This window comes from Apium graveolens, chromosome 3 (assembly GCF_009905375.1).
Source record: "Apium graveolens cultivar Ventura chromosome 3, ASM990537v1, whole genome shotgun sequence".
NCBI classification, from domain to species: domain Eukaryota; kingdom Viridiplantae; phylum Streptophyta; class Magnoliopsida; order Apiales; family Apiaceae; genus Apium; species Apium graveolens.
This window is the reverse complement of record NC_133649.1, coordinates 20,863,925-20,874,857: the sequence shown is the minus strand read 5'-3', so window position 1 is coordinate 20,874,857 and position 10,933 is coordinate 20,863,925.

The window sequence follows — 10,933 nt, the reverse complement described above, 5'->3', positions numbered from 1 at the left end:
AGTAACCTCTGACATAGCTCAAGTTAACTTGATATCAGAAGATAGATCAAAGACACTCCTACCAGGATTCACTAAAGCAAAACAGACTCAACCTTTGAAGATTACTGCAAGTGGTTTTGAAGCAAGAGTAGTTACTGGAAAGGAAGCAAGAGATAAAACTGGACTGGGAAGTGCTGATGAAAGAAGAGTACACAACACTACCAATGATCCAACTTCCTTGAGTGAACCAGGTATTGGAGCAACTCCTGAGAGATTGAATCAACTGGAATCTGTACAGATGGTTTACCATACCTATTTGAAAGAATACATCATGTTGTATTTCATGACAGATGGTAGGGTTTATCATATAAGACAAAATGCCATTCCATTGAAGTATTTTGAAGAATTGGAGCATGTACTTTTCTTACTTCAAGTGAATGACAGAATAACAGAAACTGCTGCAAACTACTTAAAAGAACAGATTCAAAGACAGAAAAGGCTTTATTCTGTTAAGTCTGACAGCACATATGTTCCAAAGTACAGAGATCACAATGGTGATATTGTTAATATGAAGCCTAATACTGTACAGATCAGAACATATCTTGGTATTAAGGGACTTGAATTCAATCTGGAGTCTGACAAAGCCTATGTCACAAGACTAGATCAGGAGTTGAGAAAAGCAAAGATCAATGATCTCAGAGCTGCAATCTTTCAAACTGGTGAAGATACTGCAGAGCTTAAAGATGCCAAAAGGAGAATGATTGATGAACTCAGATATGCTGAGAAATGTTTGTTGAAGAACTATCTCAGAACAACTCCTGACATCAGAGAGATCAGATGATGAAGCCAAGTCAAAGATCTACAACTGCTTAAATTCTGATATTTGTACAGACTGAAGTTGTTATCAGAAGTTGAATATTGGTAAAGCTTTAAGGACTGTAAGTTGTAGTTATCTAGTCTAATTCTCATGCATTTGTACTTAATGTTTTTGACATCATCAAATATCTGTTAAACTTGTATATTATGCTAATTTACAAGTTGGGGGAGATTGTTAGATATATTTGATAATGTCATGGCTAATATAATTTATGTTTAGATTTCAGATCTTACTTAACAGGATAAATCAGTACTTAACTATTGATCAGTACTTATATTGGAAGTCAGGACTTAAGGATATCAGTACTTATATTATCAGGAGATAATCATCAGAAGTTAGATATCAGAACTTAAGTGCTGAAGGATGATCAGAGAAGGACAGTAGCTGATTAAAGGAAAGAAGATCGAGATAAACATAAGAAGAGATATGCATGAAGAAGGAATTCCGTGAAGAATGGAATACTTGAAAGAAAAGATATCTGATTGATATATTTTAGGAAGCAGAATTATATTCCATATCAATTAGCGATTATCTTGTAACTGTGTAGTATATAAACACAGACATAGGGTTTACACTATAAGTGTTATCATATATTCGAGAAGTTTATTCATTGTAACCCTAGCAGCTCTCGTGATATTTGTTCATCACTGAGAGGTAACAGTTCCATACTGTAACAGAGTTTATTGTTTCAATAAAGTTTGTTTTCTGTTACTTAATATATTAAAGTTCGATTTGATTGTATTATACACTGTATTCACCCCCTTTACAGTGTGTGTGTGACCTAACAACAACCACCCGTGGTTGTGGATCAAAACCCCTATATATATAGGGCTACTTCAATAAAAACCAATATAAAATAGAAAGTAGAAATCAAATATTTTTTTTTAAAACTAATTCGAAATATAACACATATAGTATGCAAATCGATCGTTGAGAGATGTAGAAAAATACAGTGAAATCGGATTTTAAAAAAACTTACGGTTTGACGGGAAAAATCAAATTAAAAACGAAGGGGAAAAGCTGAAATTGGGTGTGGGAGGGTGCACAGTAGTTGGGTGGGGTGATTTAGGGAGGCCATTAGATTAGATAGATTTAATGGCATAGATCGGTTCATAGTTTCTATTTTAATTTTAGTTTATATATAAAATAGATTATTTTATATATAAAATACTCAATTATCGGTGGAGTACCTTATATAATTTGGGGTAACTAATAGTATAATATTAAATCGGTTAAAATTGATCATTTTTTTAAAATGATTATTTTTGTCTTACATTGTTATAAGTTGTCCAAGTTGCCAATTGTTTCCCTTTCCACTCGGCATATTTTAATCTCATGAGTTTAAAAATTGAGGAAAATATATAATAATTAAACTTATAAATGTATATATTAAATTTATTATTTCGAAATTGATATTTGAAGGAAATCATGAGTTGGATTTAAAAAAAATCAGTTTATATATTGTTAGTCCCTTAACAATATAGCAAGAATTACAGAAGGGGGGTTGAATGGAATTCTTGAACCTTTTTCTTAAAATAAAAATGTTCAAACTCGAATACAAATATAAGTGTTTTGATTAGCACAATCCGGAATAAAAACTTAATTGAATCAAAACATAAGTAATTAAAAACAAGAGTCTTTAAAAACTTTCTGGTGGATTTAAACAATTCCACCAGAGAGATATATTATATCGAGAGAACTCTGTGTGCAAGAATGCTCACAGCTGCTTACAAATTTGAACTACTGAGAATACAGAGAAATGCTAATGATTCTGCTTACAAATGTTTCTCACTTTTTTTGTATCTCAGATCTTAGTTTCTATTTGCTACTTTCTTAGTTTATATATTACCAAGATTACAAAGTCAAAAGATAGAATCATTATAAAAATTATCAGTTTTTATGCTTTGCTACTTTGTTCTCTATTACCCAGTTAATAGGCTTCCTCATTCCATTTGCATACATCCCGACGCATGTGACCAGTTGTCACTGTCAACTGATGTTTGAATTCTTTATCCGTTGGATTCATGATCATCCGTCGGATTGTTAATCATCCGTCGGGTTGTTGATCATCCGTCGGGTTGTTGATCATCCGTCGGGTTGTTGATCATGGTCGGGTGCTTTGTAGGTTATCCGTCGGGTAGCAATCAGGCACTTGACTTCATTTCACTTATGCAGAATTACAAGACATCATCTATGTACAATTAATCTACCTATTCTGCATATCTAGTTAAAGTCAACATGACTTATATGCTACTACAGAATCTATACAAAGGTGTATGCAGAAATGTGCTACAGACTCATTATTACATAAGCTACTCACTCGATGGATAATAAGTCATCATCCATCGGGACTATAATGAGTTATCCGTCGGGACTATAATTCTTATCCGTCGAGTGCTACATTATTTCACTAAGTAAAATTTACATAGGTGTTTTGTTTATGAAATCATCAAGTACACAACATATGCACAACAATCTCCCCCAATTTATGTCTACTGGAATTGTAGCCATAAATTAAGAGATACTTGATGATAACAAAACATCCTAAACATACAACTTTAAAGAAAAGTAGATAATACTGAAAATGCTTCAACTAATTAAAATGTGCAAAGTTTAGCTCACAGTCATTTCAGGATGCTCCTCTAGCCTGAGCAGATTTTCTAGTTTCTTGAAGGTCTGGATCTTCTTCCAAGCTTCCTGTTGTTTTCATCAATCTAATTTTGGAGCTGCCTGTGGAATTCCAGTTCATCAGATTCTGAGAGATTTAGCTTTTCTTGCATTTCCAAGAGAGTCTCATTGCTGGAGAAGCTCAGTTGGTCTTCTAATCTGAAGAATCTTCTCACACCTTTGTCATCCATGAATTCCATCAGCCAGTAGGGCCTTATATGCACTCTTCTCCCTGTGTATGGGATGATTAGAGTCTTTGGGAGTGCATCTTTAGCTCTAACACTCCTTAGTTCTTCAATCTTCTTCAATACTAGTCTTCTTGCAGTGACATTGAACCCAAAGTTCTTCTTGAAGGATGAATAAAATTTAATCAGTACAGCTTGGCTCTCTTGAAGAATCCTGTGAAGTGGCCACAAAATCTCCTTTCCTCCTTTGTACTTGAACACTAACCTTTCAGGTAGGTTTCTGTATGCATCAATTCCCCTTACTTCATCTAGTTCATCCAGATAGAGGTTTAGATCAGAAAATTCTTTGATGTCACACAATTACAAGTAGTCTCCCTTATTGACTTTGGGCTGAGCTTTGACTACAGATTTGGATTTGAGAGGAGACAGCTTCACTTTCTTGACTGCCCTTGACTTTGTCCTTTTTGGCTTGCTAAGGATTGGTAGACTGAAGTCAGGAATTGGTATGTTATCCCATTCTATTGGCTCATCCTTGGGCATAATAGGTTCACCATGAATATTCCTGTAGGGATCCACCACCCTTATATCTTCAAATACCATAGAGGGCTTTGATGCTTGAGTTGTAGCTGGTGTGGATTCCTTAGGAAATTGATCTCCCAATTCCTTGTCAACAATATCCAGTTTCCTTTTTGTTCTCTTAGCCAATTCTTTCTTTCTTGGAGATTTCTTCTGTTCTTCAACTTGCTCCTTTGATTCAGTAGCTTCAGATGGTTGAGAGGGAATTTGTTGAGATGAACTCACAGCCTGTAGCTTGGCCAAGATAGTAATCTGCTCTTTCTTTTATTTAGCCTTCTTTGCATCTAGAGCAGCTTGCTTCTTTTCCTACTTTAATCTGGCTTTCTCTTCTCTCTTTGCTTGAGCAAATTGAGGATGTCCAGCTATCACACAAATTTCCTTCCCATTTCTGAATATCTTAGCAATCCTCTTTTTAGAAGTTGAATCAGTTGGATCTTTGTAGAAAACAATTGATCTTGACAGAAGCTTCTTCTCATCAGGCTTGTGTGTCTCATACACAGTATCCAAGGGGTTCTTCAAGGATGATTTTGAATAGTTTACCCTTGGTTTAAGGATCATTTCAGCCTTTGGAGACTTGATGCAGGAAGATTGTCCTCTATCCAGATAATTCATGCTCATCTCATTCACACTGATTTGCTTGACTTGAGAGTGATGGATGGCTGACTTAACTGGCTCCTTGACAAGTTGAAACTTCTTCTGTATGTCCTCATCAATCTTCTCCTAGTTGATCAAACTCAACTTTCCTTTCTCAGTAACTTTCAAGTTTGCTGCTGCTGCTTGAATCAGATCTATACCATCTGCAACTGGTGGCTTTGAGACAGTAATTGAAGCTACAATTACTTTGCTGATTTGTATTTGAAGTTTCTCCCCCTCACTTGGTCATTTATCCCCCTTACTTGGTTCTTTCTCCCCCTTTTTGTTATCATCAAGTTGAGGAGTTAGGCCTTGTGCTTTAGCTAGTTGCATTAGAAGATTTGTCTGAGACTGTTGATTTTGAAGAATGGTGGCCACAGAATTTTTAATAACTTGAACTCTGTCTTCCAACTTGGCCAGCTTCTTTTCAGCATCTGATTCTCTTCTCAGTCTCAGTAATAGATCCTGCATGGTACCATATGGCATGACTGAATCCAGCTTCTCAGAATTATAGGTCTTCAAGTCAGCTATATCCTTTTTGAGTTCATCTACACTTAGATTCTGTCTTAATTGCTATAGCTTCATTAGATGTAGAGAATCTAGGTGAACTTGAAGAATAGCCTTGGTACCGGCATTTGAGCTCTTCTGAATGGCCTGTTGGATAGACATGATTTGTTTGACCAAGGATACATTAAATTGTCCTGGTGTGGACTCCTTTGTCAAGGCCCATTCAGGTAAATCTGGAATAGAACTTGGGCGTTCATCTCCCCCTAAGTTCATGTTTCCATCAAATGAAATAGAGTCATCATCATTAGAATTTACTCCAAATTCCTCAGATGGCTCACCAGCTGTAGAAGGCATTAAATTGACAGCAGCTTTATCCCTTTATAGAGATTCTGAAGTATGCACCAGATTCAAAGTCTTTTCTGCCTCCTCATTGCCCTGAGCAGCCAACAATTGATAGGCTGACACAGGATGAGTAAAAGTGTCAGCATCCAAGGAAATGTTATCAATTACAGCTTTGTAATGTTGCTGAAATTGTCTTTCCTTTTCAGCATCATCCACAATCATTGACTCATGAGCAATGGCTGGATCCACCCTTATACCCCCTGTACCTGCTTTTCTCTCATATTCTCTCTTTTGTTACATCAGGGTCTCACCCTGGCTCCCCACCCTCACCTTTACCTACTAAGGTGGGACTCCTCTCACTCCTTTTTGCCAATCCTGAATAAATGGATTGCTGATTTTCACTCATTTCCTCTCCTTTTGCCTGGGAGCAACCCAGCCTCTCACTCAAGACACTCTCCTCTCTCAGTCCTAAGAGTGACTATACAACCACTAAATCTTCTGCACTTGAAATAATTGAAGTTTGAAGTTGTGCAGAGATACTCGACGGATGAGTGATATCCATCGAGTGAGTGGTAATGTTATCCGACGGATAACTGCTGTTAGACTTATCCGTCGGGATACAATCACTACTCGATGGATGAGCAATATCCGTCGAAAGAGTAGAAATGAATGAGTTGGGAAGAGAAACTATTGTTGACTCTGTGCTGATTGAAGATATTTGGGGCACAGATGTCACAATAGTTTCTGAAAGAATCGACAAGTGAGCCAACAAATCATCTAAAAGATGATGCTCACTTGCACTTAATTTTGGCTTCCTCAACAGAGTTAAAGAAGGGGAATCAGGAATTGAAGTGTTTATCATATCCACTTCCAGAGAGTTTGTTGGTGAGTATGGTGTATGAGATGCTTCTATAACTAGAGATTCTGGCTGTGACTCCACATTTATTGGAGCCACATCAAACTGAATTTGAGAGAGTGCAGGGACTGTGTCTTTAGCACCAGTTTGCACTGTGTGTGTGCCCTGTGCATCCCCAGAGGTTTTAGATTTCTTCTTTCTTGTATAAGTTTGGGGCGAGCTTGTGTCCCTAACCCTTTTGGCCTGTGCTCTTGGCTGAGAGCTTTGTTTAATAACTACATCCTTTTGGGAGGATGCAGCTAGAAGTGAGCTTTTGTCCTTTTTAAGCACTGCAGTTTGTTGGGAAACTGCAGTGTGGCTAGGCTGGGATTCACTCAACTCTCCAACCTTATTCTTGGGATTTCTCTGATGTTCACCCCTTCCCTCACCTAACTTACCCTCCTTCACACTCTCCTTTTTGGCTTTGGTGGATTTTTCAACTGGTATCTTTTGAGAGATACCAGAGGGGTTTTTCTTTGATTTGGATTTAGAAATAGTAGTAGGTTTGGCAGCTTTGGTAGGCAACTGTTTGGTCATTGTTACAGTTGCCATAGCTACCCCTGAACTCAAAGAAATTGTGGAGGTTGGAATAGTTGTAGGGATGGATGAACTTACCTCACTAGCCTGAGGTGCCTGCATTACAGGAAAGTAGAACATTGGCACATCCTTGTGATGATTGGCCCTGTTCAAATCTGCAATGAGTCTTCTCTCTTGAACCCAACAAACCAGTTTGTTGTTTGGGTTCTCAAGCATAATCTCTTCACAGAGGTGGTTAGCCAATAAAATGAAAAATCTAGCATAATACACATTCTTACCTCTTTTAGCTAACTCACCTAATTTAAAACCTAACTCAAACAAGACAAGGTCACTGAAATTATAAAATTTATCTGTAACTAGCATGTATAGCATGGAAATATTCACTGAATCAAAATTACTGACTTTTCCGGAGAAAACCTTAGTAACTACATCACACATGAAACTCCACTCCTTCCTAAGACCCATTCTCCTAATATCACTCAGTTTAGAAGTAGGAAGTGCATAATGCATGGAATTAAGCATATTGATAATATCAGTGTCATTGTGTGGTGAAGTCACATTATTATCAGTAATTTTGAAACATGCTTTTATCACATCACTACTGATACATAATTCATTACCTTTGATGGTTAGAGTGATGGTTTTGTCAGTAGAGTTGTAGATTGCAGTGGTCCACATCTCTTCAACAACTTCACAGAAGATTGTGGGTGATTCCAGCATGGCGTAATTTAGCTTGCAATTCTTCACAAAGTCCATCATCTTGTGGTAGTCCTCTGATTGCTGAATACTCTTATTGACCAATGCAGTGAAATTGTTCTTCTCATAAATGAACCCAGTTTGAGACATAATCTTTACTACATGTGCCATTGTTAGAGAATGAAAGCTTGAAGAGAAGGAGAATAATTGCTTGAGAGAGAATGAAATAAGAGCAGTTGAATTTGAGAATGATATAAGAAAATAATTGCAATGAAATAAGCTTTTATACTATCTTAAAAATAACTGATAAAAATAATAAAGTAAAGTAAATTAACCAATATAAATTGCCTAAAATAGCCGTTTAAAAATAAACTGTAAAAATTCCACCCATTATCCGTCGTGTAATGCTTACAAACTGTAAGTATACTCGATGGATAATGTACAGGGAATTAACGGCTGAGATTAAGACAATTCGACGGATGAGGATAAACTGTTATCCGTCGAGTTTTAAAAGATTCCAGAAAAGTAATTGATTTTCATTAGCAAATAGTATATCGACGGATGACTAAACTCGATGGATAAGGGTCATCCGTCGAGATGTAAATTTTGACTTAGCCAAAATTTCATCCAAGACTGAAAAATCAACTAAATTTCTGGCTACATGACAACTTGCAAAATGACTCAGATAAATTTAAGAGTAATTAAGCATACCTAACTCACTTACCAACCTTGAAAAGGTGGATTCATCTAGCGGCTTGGTAAAGATATCTACAAGTTGCTTCTCACTTGGAACAAAATGTAGCTCCACAGTACCATTCATCACATGTTTCCTTATGAAATGGTACTTGATATCTATGTGCTTTGTCATAGAATGTTGCTGTAATAACCCCAATTTTTGGAAATTTTTGAAACCCTTATGAATAGTGTTTTTGCTGAATGAGAAAACTGTTCATGCCACGCTATGTAGGGGTTCTGTTATTGATCTTATGGGATATTATTAGTACTCTATGTGGTATATAAGTGTATGTAAAGATCGTCAGAATCCAATTCTGAACACTTTGATTTTCCCGGAAATCCACTAGATACGGAGAGAATTGAGTATAAGGTAACAGGATAAAAAGGATTTAAATTAAAGGATTATAAGAGAGGATCATAAAAGGAATACAATATATTGAGAAAGGTTAAGGGGACCTAAGTAATAAGATCCCGGGTATGATCCCTCAAACGATAAACGAGAACGAAAGATAAGCGAACCGTAAAACAAATAAGTGACCAAGAGACAAGCTTGTACAAGAAGCCAGGGATTGTGACATCATCAAACCACAAGGTGTGGACAAGTGGGAGCATTATGACATGTGCAAGGTGACATAGGCATGACAAGAAAGGAAGGAGATGTGGTGACTTTTTAACCACACAAAATCAAGGGCAACTAGGTAATTTACTAAATCAAACACAAAAAACCAAGCCAACCAAGCCAAGCAAAATCATTTTCATCAAAATCAAAAAGAAACCAAGGCATGGTTCATCATGCTCTCGGCTTTTACTATTGCAAATGGGCAAAAATTTCAAAAATTCAAGATCCAAGCTTCCTAAATTGGTGAGTAAATTCCCTAATCATCTTCATGCTTAGTTAGGGCTATATCATGAGTTTAAGCCATTAATTTCTTCTCAATCTTCTTCATTTAATCAAATAAGAAGACTATGAATAGTGTTTTCAAGTTTTTAACTTGAAGTTTTTCTTGTTTTTCTTGAAGATCCAAGCTTTCCTAAGACTTCTCAAAGCTTCTTAAGGCTTCCTAGCTCCTCCCACCACTTCAAGGAAGGTATACCATCTCCAAACCCTAGATCCCTATGTATTATAAGATTATTTTAATTAGTAGGATGATATTGTAGCTTGTTGTTGTGATTTAGAGTTTGGGATTTGGAATGGTAGTGAAATGGAATGGTAAATGTTGTGGTTTTGATTAAAAGAACTTAAGTATGATTAAAGTTAAGCTTAGGCATAAGTATGAATGATTAAATTGAATTGGTTGGGGTTGTTATGATGTGATGAGGATGGATGTTGGTTGTATGATGGATTTGAGGTTGATTTGGAATGGGTTTGAATGGTTTAAAATATTGGAAATCGCGTAAACATAGCCGTCGTAACGTCCGATTTTCTTTGGACTGTTTTTGTGCATAGCATTAGGACCCGAGAACCCCCTGCTAGATTATGACCACTGCCATGTTTAGATAGCTCATGTTACGAGCTTCGTTTTGATATGTAGTTCGTTCGATTCCGATGCACAGTTTAGGAGAAACGACCGTTTCAAGTAACGGCGTTTCGCGAACGAAACTTTTCCCCTCGCCTTACTTTGAAACATAGGTTAAAGACCAAAAAGGGTTAATTAATGTATGAAACATTTATGGTAAGTGTGTTAGGCAGTTGGTAAGACACTCGCGAAGGAATCGCTTTAAAACTCTTTAAGGTTAAATTATTAAAAATGGTGGAGCCGAGGGTACCCGAGTGACTTAAGCGAATCAGTGAGCGCAAAACAAGCGTTAGAGTCTAAGTTAGTTAAAGTATAGATTTACAAGTGACTTTGGTTTAATTCCAACTTACTTGTTGTTTATAGGTTACCAGACTCGTCCCGAGCCATTCGTAACCCCCAGTCGCTCAGGCAAGTTTTCTACCCGTTATACTGTTGTTGTGATGTATATATGTATATGCATTATCTTGTGATAGATGCATGTTGGTTAATTAGCAAATTTTGCGATATATTGAAGCATGCTGATATGGAATATATATGCATGCCTGTTTCGTATTCTTTCCATATATAATTGTTGATAATACCTATGCTAGAGGATAGCGGTAATTTGCATACCCTTAGTATAGGGACCCAAAGGTGGAAATATTTTCTAAAACCGGGAGTCGAGGATCCCGAGTAGATTTTGTATATATGGATATAAATATAATATATATATATATATACTTATATATATATATGGTTATAGTTTTCAAAACTATTAATCGAATAAGTTTTATTCGATAACTTTATT